General features: G+C 47.6%; 1 long non-coding RNA gene across 1 annotated transcript; it reads left to right on the plus strand.

The window, feature by feature from the left end:
* The first annotated feature begins 2,289 nt into the window (after window positions 1-2,289).
* Window positions 2,290-13,714, plus strand: LOC144589983 (uncharacterized). The gene is made up of 3 exons (XR_013546110.1): window positions 2,290-2,423; window positions 3,360-3,486; window positions 13,038-13,714. It is a non-coding gene; the product is annotated as an uncharacterized LOC144589983 (long non-coding RNA).
* Window positions 13,715-15,256: the final 1,542 nt, after the last annotated feature.

Genomic DNA, 15,256 nt, shown 5'->3' on the forward strand with positions numbered 1-15,256 from the left:
GAGGGGGAGGGAGGGGGTAGGGGAGGGGAGGGGGGGAAGGGGAGGGGGGGAAGGGGGGAGGGAGAGAGGGGGAGGGGGAGGGAGAGAGGGGGAGGGGGAGGGAGGGGGAGGGGAAGGGCGGAGGGAGGGGGACCTCCCCTTTTCCCAGTACCCCTCTTTCCCCATTGTGCCCGTCCTCGTAGGGTTTACATTGTAACCGGGAGAAGGGGAGGGAGGGAAGGGGGAGGGGGGGAGGAGGGAGGTGTGGAGGGAGGAGGGGAGGGGGAAGGGGGAAGGGGAGTGGGGGGAGGGAAGGGGGAGGGGAGGGGAGGGTGGAAGGGGAGGGCGGAAAGGGGGGGAGGGGGGAAAGGGGGGAGGGGGGAGGGAGAGAGGGGGAGGGTGGAAAGAGCATTCCTCTCCCCATCAGAACTGCCCCCTCCATCGACTCCTTTAAGTCCATGCTCAAAACCTATTTCTACTCCCTAGCGTTTGAGGCTCATTGAGGAGGCGCTAATCAGATGTACAGCACTTTGGTCAACGTGGGTTGTTTTTAAATGTGCTGTACAAATAAAATGGACTTGACTTGACAGCTCTTCGCAACAATGTAGCACAGGGGCATTGTGACGTCACACGCTGAATACCGCTGGGGGGGGAAGGGGGGTCAGCTCGAGTCCATCTCACAGGGGCATTGTGACATCACAATCCGCACCGCAGCGCCCCCCTTCTGTCAAAACTTCGATAAATCAGGGGGGGCAGCACTTTTAAACCTCTGTAACTTAAAAAATATGCGTCCGAATTAAATAAAAATATAATTTTCCAGCAGCGAACCGCATGCTGATTAAGGCGGTACAAAAATCGTGGCGCTACGGTTCACCGTTTTGCCGGAATTGCCGTCTTCAGCCGACATCAGTGGGATATATATATATAGATACAAGATCTGAGTTTTAATAGTATATAGATTTATTTATTGCAAGTCACTTAACATACACAGATCAGCATGGGGCCCCTATGCTCGTGGTGCCCCATAAAGTGCCCATCAGGCCCATGCGTTAAGACGGCCCTGTGACCCAGCGGGTTGTCGGTGTGATGTATATGTAATATAAATGAGGCCAAGAGCAGAAGCTGGCCAATGGGCTTGTGCCTCGTGACTGAGGTCAGGTGACCTTCTAGAAGTTTCCTGGTGAAGGATCATTAATAAAAATCTTCTTACAAGAAGTCGGGCGTATATTCATTGTGCTAGCCACAACAGAGTCTTACAGCGGACATTACATGGTGTCAGAATGTCTGGACTCAAGCCACCGGGACCACTCTCCCTGCAAGGGAACTTGGCCAAGAATTATAAGGATTGGATAAGGGCATTCCAGCTGTACGAGACGGCAACAGAACTGACGAGTAAGCCAGAAAAGATTCGGAGTGCAACATTCCTCCACGTAGCAGGGCCGGCCGCTCAGCAGATTTATGAGACTTTTCAGTTTGCCCAGGACGAATGTGATTAAAATACAACCGCTGAAGAATAAGTTTCAGACATACTGTGAACCAAAGAAGAACTTAACTGTCTCAATATATATATCTTTAATACACGTGATCAGCAGCGAGGGGAGACCTTCTCCAGCTACCTGACTGCAGTTAAGTCTTTAGCTAATGATTGCGAATTTGGCATTATCCATGACTCATTGCTACGAGACAGAATTGTTTGTGGCATCACCAGCCAGCCGCTCCGGGAGAAACTACTACAATGCGATGATTTAACACTGTTAAAATGCAGTGATATGTGTTTGATCGCCGAGGCATCAGCCATCGACACCGAAGAGACTGTTGATTACGTGAAGCGGGACAGCGCCGGTCGGCCATGGGGCCGAGGCAGGGATTTACGACCCAGCCAACCACAGACAGGAATCCGTGATTCTGGTAAGGATACCATCTGTCGGTCATGCACCCGCTGGCATAAAAGCAACTACTGACACACTCAGTACATGCGATGTCACACCTGCGGAGAGATTGGACATCTTTCCAGATCCCCGACTGCCCGGAAATGGAGCGCCCACCAGCCGCCCACGGTCCCGACCACATGACCGGCTAATCAGACAGAAGGCCGGGGACTGGAGCCGTGACGTCCGCGACGTTGAGTTCCACATCAACACTTCTCCGCTGCCTGAACCAGTGGACGACGACGTGGATGTATCCCACATTGACACTGTGATTGACGCTGTGATTGAGTCGATGCGTGAATGGGGACATATGTGCAGCATCAACAATGTGAACATTGAGTTCAAACTTGACTGGAGCTCAAGTTGACATCCTGCCAGAGCACTTGTTCAGAAAGACTGGTCTTGCCTTACTGACCACGAACGTAACTCTGAGATCATACTCTGGACATACAACGAAGCCTGTGGGACAGATGCCCTGATGCCCTTATGGGGTCGACTCTGTTACAAAACCCTCAGGTGGTGCAGAGTCTGGGCTACTTTATAAATAACTCTACCTGCGACTGCAAAGGAATCTCTCGGTCTCTGTTGACTCCTGTGCTGGTCGTGATTCAAATCGGTTTTAAATTTCGCATCTAGTTTTTAACAAGTTTTTACAAATTGTGTCATTATCTCACCCTGCCTCCTGATACCCTTATGGGGTCGGCTCTGTTCTTGCAGAACACTCAGGTGGTGCAGAGTCTGGGCCACTTTATAAATAACTCTACCTGCGACTGCAAAGGAATCTCTCGGTCTCGGTTGACTCCTATGCTGGTCATGATTCACATTAATACTGTTGTTAAACAATCACACTGCATGTAATTACTCATTTGTGGCTCAGTTAGTACAATGCAATACTACTGCAGTAAACTATAAACATCAAATATCTCTAGTACAGTTTACACCCAGGTGCTCCACAAGTCTTTGGTTTTTTCCGGCTTGCGGAGACCACTTGCTGAAGTTTTCCCTGGTGAAAGGTAGGGTAGGTACGTCATCGGGCTCATCAGGTGGGTACCCTCCTTCCTCGATGTTTCATTGATAAGCCCACAACGTCTCCAGGGAGCTCAACGTTAGGGTTAGGGTTAGGGTTTAGGGTTTTAGGGTTAGGGTTAGGGTTAGGTTGTGATTTATCGGACAGTGGGACAAAATGCCCTCTGGTGCTCAATTATCTCTGCCTGGAGATTCCTTTTCACCATGTACTGCCACTTTGCTCTGGCCCACGGTCTCATCACCCTCGTACAAATCTGTTGACCTTTGCACTTGCCCTTCTGTAGATTTTTAGGAGTCAGTCAGGGTCCACCCTAAGTTTGAGTTTATGCTTGGTTGAGGCCCTTGGCCTCTCGCGTCTAACGCTTCAATCCATATCCCCTCTGCCCTCTTCCTACACCCGGTTGACCAATTTATGTTTGTTTCTAGGCCCATGATCTCTAGGGACTGGGTCCCGTGCTGCTGGGAGTGTCAACTACTGGGTATGGACTTTATGTGTTGCTGAGGTGTCCTGTCAGGCTGACTCTGAGGCTGTTAGCTGTTTCGCCTATGTACAGTAAGTTACACTCCTTACATTAAACTGCATACACCCCATTGTTTTGCTCACAGGTTATCCTCCGTGCTATCAAGTATCTCTAGTACAGTTTCTACAATGCAATACTAGTGCAGTAAACTATAAACATCAAATATCTCTAGTACAGTTTACACCCAGGTGCTCCACAAGTCTTTGGTTTTTTCCGGCTTGCGGAGACCACTTGCTGAACTTTTCCCTGGTGAAAGGTAGGGTAGGTACGTCATTGGGGGTCATCAGGTGGGTACCCTCCTTCCTCGACGTTTCATTGATAAGCCCACAACGTCTCCAGAGGGCTCAACGGTGAAACCTGGCGTCCCAGGTACACCCCCCTCAGTTCCATACCCTCCTGTTTTAATCTTGCAGCTCAACTCGCAGCTCTACTCAACTTCTAGCCGATAAGGGGTTTTAAAGGGTAGGTTGATGTCCCTACCTTTCTGGATTTACTCCTCCCATGTGCTGAGTCCTGGGACCGGTGACTGGGTAACAACCCTCCAGTTTCGCTCTTGCTGTAGCTTCATCAGGGAAAAATCAATAACTACTACTGGTCGGTGGGGAGTTTTAAAGGGTGGGTTGAAAATCCCTCCCTTTCTGGGTATGTCCATCCCATCTGCTGACTTGGGACTGGTCACTTTGGTTGGGACTGTTGATGTCATCCCTATTCTTTGTGTTTGATTGTTTGTGTTCCTGGCCTCCTGCTGTTTTATCTGCTGTTAATGTTTTCAGCATTCCTCTGGCCTCCTGTCTTTATCATGTTCTGCAAGTCTTTGTTGTGGGCTTTGCAAACCTGTACCTGGTTTGCGTGGAGCTAGTGGCCGTTGTGTGGTGGTGGGGGGGGGGGGGTGTCTGAGGTGGGAGTGGGTATCGTGTTGTGAGTGTGCAAGGGTCCTATCACTCCCTTCAATTGTCTGTCTTTTCTGGGGGAGCTAGGTGTGTTCCAGGTGTAATGGGGTGGGGGGTCTCTGGGTCTAGAGGGTACTCGGATGGATCATCTATTTACAAAGGTTTAAGATCCTCTTTTGGGGGTCTTTTGGGTTGTTTGGGGAGGTCCTATGCAACCCGATGTTAGGGTTAGATTCTGTGGGTGGGGGTTATTTCCTATCCTTGTTGAGTTGAGGGTAGGTGCCAAGGGTCTTTTTGGGGCTGTTTGGGGTGATCCAGTGCCGTTCCGTGTTAGGGTTAGCTTTGGGGGGTGGCACAGGGGCCACCTCTGACGTGCCGTCTACCTTGCTGGGGTTTGAGGGTGGGTGCCTAGGGTTTTTTGGGGACTGTTTGGGGTGGTCTCCTGTCACCCTGTTCTATGTTTTTGTCTATTACCCAGTGGGAGCAGGCCCCATATTGACATTAATTTGTATCCCTACTGCTCCCCTTGTCTGCTGGTTTTATCACAATCTCATTTTTATCCCTCAGCTCTGCCATGGTCTCCCTCTCTTTTCTGGTGAGGTTCGGCCTATCCTTTGTCATGGGCATATCACAGGCTGTTTTGGTAATGTTCTTTTAAAATGTGTCGTGTTTGTTTGGCTTTACCCATGTTCCAGCATTAGAGGCCAATTTTTGCAATGTTTCCTGGGTGGGATTTGTCGGTTTTACAAATTGTGTCATTATCTCACCCTGCCTCCTGATACCCTTATGTGGTCGGCTTTGTTCTTGCAGAATCCTCAGGTGGTGCAGAGTCTGGGCCTTGTTATCAATATCTTGCCCTGCTTCCTGGTGCCCTTATGGGATCGGCTCTGTTCTTGCAGAACTCTCAGGTGGTGCAGAGCCTGGGCCTTGTTATCAATATCTTGCCCTGCTTCCTGATGCCCTTATGGGGTTGGCTCTGTTCTTGCAGAACCCTCAGGTGGTGCAGAGTCTGGGCCTTGTTATCAATATCTTAACCTGCTTCCTGATGCCCTTATGGGGTCGGCTCTGTTCTTGCAGAAACCTCAGGTGGTGCAGAGTCTGGGCCTTGTTATCAATATCTTGCCCTGCTTCCTGGTGCCCTTATGGGGTCGGCTCTGTTCTTGCAGAACCCTCAGGTGGTGCAGAGTCTGGGCCTTGTTATCAATATCTTAACCTACTTCCTGATGCCCTTATGGGGTCGGCTCTGTTCTTGCAGAACCCTTAGGTGGTGCAGAGTCTGGGACTTGTTATCAATATCTTACCCTGCTTCCTGATGCCCTTATGGGGTCAGCTCTGTTCTTGCAGAACCCTCAGGTGGTGCAGAGTCTGGGCCACTTTATAAATAACTCTGCCTGCGACTGCAAAGGAATCTCTCGGTCTCGGTTGACTCCTGTGCTGGTCATGATTCACATTAATACTGTTGTTAAACAATCACACTCATCCCCCTCCCCTCTGCATGTAATTACTCATTTCTGGCTCAGTTAGTACAATGCAATACTACTGCAGTAAACTATAAACATCAAATATCTCTAGTACAATGCAATACTACTGCAGTAAACTATAAACATCAAGTATCTCTAGTACAATGCAATACTACTGCAGTAAACTATAAACATCAAGTATCTCTAGTACAGTTTCTACAATGCAATACTAGTGCAGTAAACTATAAACATCAAATATCTCTAGTACAGTTTACACCCAGGTGCTCCACAAGTCTTTGGTTTTTTCCGGCTTGCGGAGACCACTTGCTGAACTTTTCCCTGGTGAAAGGTAGGGTAGGTACGTCATTGGGGGTCATCAGGTGGGTACCCTCCTTCCTCGACGTTTCATTGATAAGCCCACAACGTCTCCAGAGGGCTCAACGGTGAAACCTGGCGTCCCAGGTACACCCCCCTCAGTTCCATACCCTCCTGTTTTAATCTTGCAGCTCAACTCGCAGCTCTACTCAACTTCTAGCCGATAAGGGGTTTTAAAGGGTAGGTTGATGTCCCTACCTTTCTGGATTTACTCCTCCCATGTGCTGAGTCCTGGGACCGGTGACTGGGTAACAACCCTCCAGTTTCGCTCTTGCTGTAGCTTCATCAGGGAAAAATCAATAACTACTACTGGTCGGTGGGGAGTTTTAAAGGGTGGGTTGAAAATCCCTCCCTTTCTGGGTATGTCCTTCCCATCTGCTGACTTGGGACAGGTCACTTTGGTTGGGACTGTTGATGTCATCCCTATTCTTTGTGTTTGATTGTTTGTGTTCCTGGCCTCCTGCTGTTTTATCTGCTGTTAATGTTTTCAGCATTCCTCTGGCCTCCTGTCTTTATCATGTTCTGCAAGTCTTTGTTGTGAGTGAGTGGGCTTTGCAAACCTGTACCTGGTTTGCGTGGAGCTAGTGGCCGTTGTGTGGTGGTGGGGGGGGGGGGGTGTCTGAGGTGGGAGTGGGTATCGTGTTGTGAGTGTGCAAGGGTCCTATCACTCCCTTCAATTGTCTGTCTTTTCTGGGGGAGCTAGGTGTGTTCCAGGTGTAATGGGGTGGGGGGTCTCTGGGTCTAGAGGGTACTCGGATGGATCATCTATTTACAAAGGTTTAAGATCCTCTTTTGGGGGTCTTTTGGGTTGTTTGGGGAGGTCCTATGCAACCCGATGTTAGGGTTAGATTCTGTGGGTGGGGGTTATTTCCTATCCTTGTTGAGTTGAGGGTAGGTGCCAAGGGTCTTTTTGGGGCTGTTTGGGGTGATCCAGTGCCGTTCCGTGTTAGGGTTAGCTTTGGGGGGTGGCACAGGGGCCACCTCTGACGTGCCGTCTACCTTGCTGGGGTTTGAGGGTGGGTGCCTAGGGTTTTTTGGGGACTGTTTGGGGTGGTCTAACCCTAACCCTAACCCTAACGTGTCCAACCTCTTAATAATCTTATACGTTTCGATAAGATCCCCTCTCATCCTTCTAAATTCCAGTGTATACAAGCCTAGCCGCTCCAGTCTTTCAACATATGACAGTCCCGCCATTCCTGGAATTAACCTAGTGAACCTACGCTGAACGCCCTCAATAGCAAGAATATCCTTCCTCAAATTTGGAGACCAGAACTGCACACACTACTCCAGGTGCGGTCTCACTAGGGCCCTGTACAACTCTGCAGAAGGACCTCTTTGCTGCTATACTCAACTGCCCTTGTTATGAAGGCCAACATTCCATTGGCTTTCTTTACTGCCTGCTGTACCTGCATGCTTCCTTTCAGTGACTGATGCACTAGGACACCCAGATCTCGTTGTACGTCCCCTTTTCCTAACTTGACACCATTCAGATAATACTCTGCCTTCCTATTCTTACCACCAAAGTGGATAACCTCACACTTATCCACATTAAACTGCATCTGCCATGCCTCCGCCCACTCACACAACCTGTCCAAGTCACCCTGCAACCTCATAGCATCTTCCTCACAGTTCACACTACCACCCAGCTTTGTATCATCTGCAATTTTGTTAATGGTACTTTTAATCCCTTCATCCAAGTCATTAATGTATATTGTAAATAGCTGCGGTCCCAGCACCGAGCCTTGTGGTACCCCACCAGTTATTGCCTGCCATTCTGAAAGGGACCCATTTATCCCCACTCTTTGCTTTCTGTCTGTCAACCAATTTTCTATCCATGTCAGTACCCTACCTCCAATACCATGTGCTCTAATTTTGCCCACTAATCTCCTATGTCGAACCTTGTCGAAGGCTTTCTGAGAGTCAAGGTACACCACATCCACCGGCTCTCCCCTGTCAATTTTCCTAGTTACACCCTCAAAGAATTCCAGGAGATTAGTTGAGTTTGTTTAGACTCAACATCGGCCAAGCTGAAAGGTGTAACATCATTGAAGACGACCTTGTGTTTGTGGAGATGGACCAAGGCTTGGTGCATTTTAATCAAACCGTTCACCATTGCTATTTATTCTCTGTACTCTCGCACAAATTGCTGATATATTTGGAGAATTTGTCTTCCCATTTTACACTCCAAATAAAATGGCAACTGTTACCATGATGGCGGGTGTTGTTCTGCAGGCCTCCTGTGTCACTGAATATAGGCAAATATAGACTGAATATAGACAGAAATCTGTTCTTGCCAGTCCTTGCCACAGTGGGACCGTGTTGAAAGTGGGCTTTTCATTCCTTTGGTGTTAATTTATTGGAAAAACTGGAGCCTTTTGTCACACAAGGCCTATTCTCTGCATTGCCTTCCTATTTGGGATTAGCAAACGAGTTTTGGAATTGTGCTGGGGAGAAGTGTGGCAGGAATCGGTCAACTGGGCAGCACAAATACGAAAGGTGCAATCAGTCTAATGTGATGATACTCTCGGTCGAATAGCCAGCCACAGACAGAGGAATAGATGTAGTCAGATCACAGAAAGATGCAAAAGATACAGTTATTGTGATTGGTGACTTTAACTTTCCCAATGTTGACTGGGACCTCTAGGCGGTGCAGAATTTTCTACTTGTATCCAAGTGGATTTTTAAAAACATGTGGAGAGTCCAACCCAAGTAGGGACCGTAGTGGACCTTGCACTGGGAAGTGAGTGCGGACTGGTGCCTGGTGTTTCAATGGGATAGCATTTCAGCAATAGTGATCACAACTCCTGACTTTTGGGACAAAGACCCATCATTTATTTATTTGCCCCTGTATTCCACAATTTGAGATTTGTAATAGAAAAAATAATTTCTACATGGTGAAACCACAATGTATAAAAATACCCTTTAATAAAATCTGACAATGTGCACTTTAACCACTCGTGATTTTTTTTTCTATTACAAATCTCAAATTGTGGAGTACAGAGGCAAAACAATAAATGATGGGTCTTTGTCCCGAACATTATGGAGGGAGTATGGAAAGTACTAACCTGGGGAAAACAAATTACATAATTAGGCAGGAGCCAGGGAGAGTAGATTGGGTGCTGGGGGATATGGGGGATGGCAACATCTGGCATGTGGGAGACATTTAGAAACATAGAAACATAAAAAATAGGTGCAGGAGTAGGCCATTCGGCCCTTCGAGCCTGCACCACCATTCAATATGATCATGGCTGATCATCCAGCTCAGTAGCCTGTACCTGCCTTCTCTCCATACCCCCTGATCCCTTTAGCAAAAAGAGCCACATCTAACTCCCTCTTAAATATAACCAATGAACTGGCCTCAACTACCTTCTGTGGCAGAGAATTCCACAGACTCACCACTCTCTGTGTGAAGAAATGTTTTCTCATCTCGGTCCTAAAAGACTTCCCCCTTATCCTTAAGCTGTGACCCCTGGTTCTGGACTCCCCCAACATCGGGAACAATCTTCCCGCATCTAGCCTCTCCAACCCCTTAAGAATTTTATATGTTTCTATAAGATCCCCCCTCAGTCTTCTAAATTTCAGCGAGTACAAGCCCAGTCTATCCAGTCTTTCCTCATATGCAAGTCCCGCCATCCCAGGGATTAATCTGGTGAACCTTCTCTGTACTCCCTCTAAGGCAAGAACGTCTTTCCTCAGGTTAGGAGACCAAAACTGCACACAATACTCCAGGTGCGGTCTCACCAAGGCCCTGTACAACTGCAGCAGAACCTCCCTGCTCCTAAACTCAAATCTTCTTGCTATGAATGCCAACATACCATTCGCTTTCTTCACTGCCTGCTGCACCTGCATGCTTGCTTTCAATGACTGGTGCACCATGACACCCAGGTCACGTTGCATCTCCTCTTCTCCCAATCGGTCACCATTCAGGTAATACTCTGCTTTCCTGTTCTTGCCGCCAAAGTGGATAACCTCACATTTATGCAAAGTGGATAACCTCACATTTAAAGGGCAGCTGATCACAGTTCAATAGGAGGAATAAGCACGGTCAGGATGGAACCCGGGGTCGAAGCGGGCGAGCCCGGCTCGCAAGAGAGGGAGGCGTCAGCCACCAGGGGGCCGAGCCACTCCAATGGGAACATGGTGTGCTGCGGGTGCCACCAACACTGAGAGAGCTGCCGCTGACGTCTCCAGCGCAATCATAAATGTTCAAAGAGTTTGCAGACCATTGGAGTCAAGGATACCGGATGAAAATTGGTTGGATTTGAGCTCGTTTTGTAAATTGGAGAGATGTTTGCATTATGCCAATCACTCCGTAGTTCTCCGGTAGAAATTGATTTCTGGAATAATATCTGGAGGATTGGAGTAATGCTTGAAGAACATGATTTCAAAACTCTGGCGGGTTTGCCGTCTGGGCCACAGGCTTTACAGGGTTCACTTCAGACAAAAGCTTTTCAACTCCCTCTTTGGCGATGAGCAAGTCGCCAATGTCAGGCACGCTACTGGGGCCAAGATCTAGAAAATCAAATTGTTTTTCTCTTGTAAAAATCGAACAATCAGTCTGAAGAAGGGTCCTGACCTGAAATGGCACCTACCCATGTTCCCTTGAGATGCTATCTCAACTGCACTTTGTGTCTTTTTTTTCAAACCAGTGCCTGCAGTTCCTTGTTCACCAATAAGTTTAAAATTGATTTGGATTAGTGATCTGCATTCTATTTAGTGTTGTGCAACCTAAACTGTTAACCATTGGTGTGGCAATGGTTAATGTGTTAATTGTCATAATTATAGCTTGTTTACTCTTAATTGTCACAAGGAAGGATTTGACAGGTGATAGGAATTTGTTTGTCATGTGCTTAAAAAGGAGATTTTTGGTCAGTTGTCGAGTGAGCCTCTGTCGGTTAAGTTGTGGAGAACCAAAGCTGCGAAGAGATGGATGCACTGGCTGTTATCAGAGCCATGGAGTGGCAGAAGGTACGAGAGTTTTGTTTTCCAATGTTGAAGGTTGGGTGTGTTTCTGAATAGTAACTTAGCAGGTCATTTGCTTTGGGGCGGTAAAGACATGAACCTCTCTGCTTTACAAAATACAAGTTTATAACATTACCAAGATGCTGAGCAGATCTTGATGTTGCAGCTGGATGAATGCTATACACTTGATCAGACTGGACCTGGATCTGGGCTTTGTGATGCATTTAGGTATTCCTTTTGCCTTTGAGTAATGAACAACATGCCAGGGAGGTGTTAAGCTTCTATTGTGCAGTCAACAAGGTCATTGTTCATCACAGTTTTCATGAACTGAATTTTCCTACTGTTGCCACTTTTGTTGACCACAAGGCTGGGAGTTTTTTTAATGAGTTTTAATGACATGTGTGGCAAATACAATTTGTGGACAGGCTTTTGATGCCAACAGTGAAATGTAGGGGAAAGAGTTGCTTTTGTAATATGTAATAAAATTATGTCCTTGGTTTAACTGCCTGAGTTGAGGAAAGGGACTGTTCTACCCTCAATTATTTCCACTGTCTGCCCAGCTACTGTCTTAAGTGTTTGTTAATTTGAGAATATCGAAATGTGGGAGGCTTGAAGCTGCTCCTTGTGTAGGCATGGATTGTTTTACTTTGTTCTATATTAATATTGATTTATTTGTGTTCTGTTTGCTTGTTTTAATTAGCGAGTTTTCACTTTGCAATGTTTCATTGCCTGTTCATGGTGAAAATAGTGATGTTTAACTGCTGATGGACTGCCAGATTGCATTTAAAATCCTTGAATGTTGGGGCTATTAGTTTGAGCAGTAGGACAACTTCCCCAGCCATCCTTGTGTTTTCATCACCCAAAATGTTTAACTGCACCAGTAACTTCCAGCTCAATCTGGTCAATGTGTTTGTTCCCTTACATATGCTGTGCTTAAAGTTTTAAGTTTCCTTTTGTCCTAAACGTTTGTACACTAAGATGACCAAGTTTGATACAAAAGTGGGTGGTATTGCAGATAGTGAAGATGGATGTGAAAAATTGCAGCAGGATCTTGATTGGTTGAGCAGGTGGGCTGAAGAGTAGTTGATGTAATTTAATACAGAGACATATGAGATGTTGCATTTTGAAAAGTCTAACATGGGCAGGGCCCACACAATGAATGGCAGGGCTCTGGGAAGTGTTGTAGAGCAGAGGGATCGAGATGTGAAGGTACATAGTTCCTTGAAGGTGTCATCAGGTATTTATATTGTAAATAGCTGCAGTCCCAGCACCGAGCTTTGCGGTACCCCACTAGTCACTGCCTACCATTCTGAAAGGGACCCGTTAATCCCTACTCTTTGTTTCCTGTCTGCCAACAAATTTTCTATCAATGTCAGTACCCAATACCATTTTGCCCACTAATCTCATATGTGGGACCTTATCAAAGGCTTTCTGAACGTTGAGGTACACTACATCCAATGGGTCTCCATTGTCCATGGACAGGTGAATTATTGGGTCAGGAGCCTTCAGAGTGGAATACGGGAGTAAGCTGGAAATTGGGTGGGGCACTGCCTGACAGGTGATGGGTGAATACATGTGAGTGGGTGATAGGCAGATGGGTGGAGTAAGTGACAAAAGGTGAAAGTGATAGAACATGTTGGACAAGGACATGCGCTGTGAAATGTAAAGCCAGAGTGAGGTGGGGTGGGAAGGTAAAAGGGAAATATGGGACATGGAGATGGGAGATGAGCGTACTGACGAGGGAAAGCCCTTCTTCCCCTTCACTGCCCACCCTGGTGTGCGCTAACATCGCTAGCCTCGGTCCTTTCCTTTCTTATGTATGTGCAGTGCTCTCCTTGTTTGGCATTTTGTCCCTTTCAGGGGAAACTTATTTCAATATCTTGCCTTGTTTTCAAGATCGTATCTCCCGTCGCTCTGCGGCCTAACATTATGGAGCTGGCGGCCTTGCTCGAGAATGACTGAGACCCACAGCCTGCGACCCCATGCCGGGGTCGACGCTCCAACCTCTGCCTACGGACTTCAACATCGAGGGGCTCGCAGTCTCGGGTAGAGACCGATGTCGGGAAGCTCCAAAGAACGAGGAAGGTTGGAGTAGCACCGACCCGAGGTCCGATCGCCCGGCGCGGGGAGCTTGATCGCCCCGCCGCGGAGGGCCTGACTGCCAGCTGTGGGAGCCAAGATCGCCCTGTCAACGGAAGGCTCGAGGCCCCCGACCGTGGGAGGACAAACAAGGGAAGAGTGACGTTTTTTTAAACTTGTATCACAGTGAGGAATGTGGAGGAGCCACTGTGGTGGATGTTCATGTTAAAATGTATTTTGTGTGTTCTGTTGCTTTTTATTGGTGTGATTGTTAAGTCGAATGAAATTCCTCGTATGTTGCAAAACATACTTGGCTAATAAAGTATGGAAAGCGGCAACCCCACAGCTACGCCACCCCATGCTTGCATCGTGAGTAAATGACTCTCGATTCAAGTAAATAAGTAAATAAGTACTGGAGGAACTTGGGGAGTTTGGCAACCTCTGAAGAAATGGACAGATGACTTATTGAGCAAGGATCCTTCAGACTGGAATACGGGAGAAAGCTGGAAATGAGGTGGGGGTGGGGCACTGCCTGACAGGTGATGGGTGGATACAGGTGAGTGGGTGATGGGCAGATGGGTAGAGTAAGTGACAAAGGCTGAAGGTGAAAGCGATAAAACGTGTCGGACAAGGACAAGAGCTGTGAAAAGTAAAGCCAGAGCGAGGTGGGGTGGGGAGGTAAAAGGGAAATATGGGAGATGAGCGTATTGACGAGGAAAAGCCCCACTTTCCCTTCACTCCCCACCCTGGTGTGCACATTCCTCACTAACCTCATTAACCTCGCTAACCCTGGTCCTTTCCTTTCCGATGTACGCTCAGTGCTCTCCTTATTTGGCATTTTGTCCCTTTCACCTTGAGCCTTTGGCACTGACTCCATCCGTATGCTCATCACCCCTCACACCTATCCACCTATTTACTTGCTGGCTTTGTCCTGCGTGCCTCTGCCTCTTTTCACTCTCTTTCATCAGTCTGAGGGAAGTTCCTGATCTGACATGTCATCTGTCCATTTCACTTGCGGTCAGGCAGATTGTGCCTGAACTGCTGAATGCCTCCAGCACGTTGTCTTTGGACATAGCCATGTTCCTCGGTTAAAGTAATGGTAGTTGGACCTGTTACAGTGAAAGTAGAGTTTAATATTGTGGCTAAGTCTCACTACGTTATTAATCCTGCCCTTGCAAGTACTGTAGTTTTTGCAGTTTGTTTAAATCTCAGATTTGGACACATCTGCATTGCCACAATTTCCTAGCCCCTCTTCTTCCTCTGAAGGACTGAGCAATTCCTATTAGTTTCCACCCAGTGTCTCCAAAGACTGGGTCATGTGGTGCTAGAAATATCTGCTGGTAACCCTGACAGTCTCTTCCCAATTTGCCAATGTCGGCAGGTGCTGGGGGCAAACTTCTTCCCCATCATTGTTATTATGGTTTGGAGATGGTTTAATTCAAAGGATGTTTTAATTGAAAGTAGTGTCTGTGTCATGGGTGTGTTTTCACCAGATCTTCTGAACACCCTGGATGCTCTTGTTGGTGTACGGGGTTTGATGCCCATGGTAAACACCGGCAGGTGGCACAGTCACAGAACACTGTTTGTGTGAAGTGTTTGGTTTAGCTGGGTGGGGTGTTGCTGTGCCAGTTGATGAAGTCAATGTATTCTGGTAACCTGTAAGATTGATTGCTGGAGTCGTACCGAATGTTGCGCCTCGTGTTGCATCTCGTGTTGTGCCCCATGTATTTTGAAGTATGTGTTAATGTTCTCTTTGTTTTATGTGGAGGGGTTCAGGGGAAACTTATTTCAATATCTTGCCTTGTTTTCCAGATCGTATCTCCAGTCGCTCTGCGGCCTAACATCATGGAGCTGGCGGCCTTGCTCGAGAATGACTTTGAGACCCACAGCCTGCGATCCCATGCCGGGGTCGACGCTCCAACCTCTGCCTACGGACTTCAACATCGAGGAGCTCGCAGTCTCGGGTAGAGACCGATGTCGGGAAGCTCCAAAGAACGAGGAAGGTTGGAGTAGCACCGACCCGAGGTCCGATCGCC

The sequence above is a fragment of the Rhinoraja longicauda genome, unplaced genomic scaffold, assembly GCF_053455715.1.
Source record: "Rhinoraja longicauda isolate Sanriku21f unplaced genomic scaffold, sRhiLon1.1 Scf000094, whole genome shotgun sequence".
Lineage (NCBI taxonomy): Eukaryota > Metazoa > Chordata > Chondrichthyes > Rajiformes > Arhynchobatidae > Rhinoraja > Rhinoraja longicauda.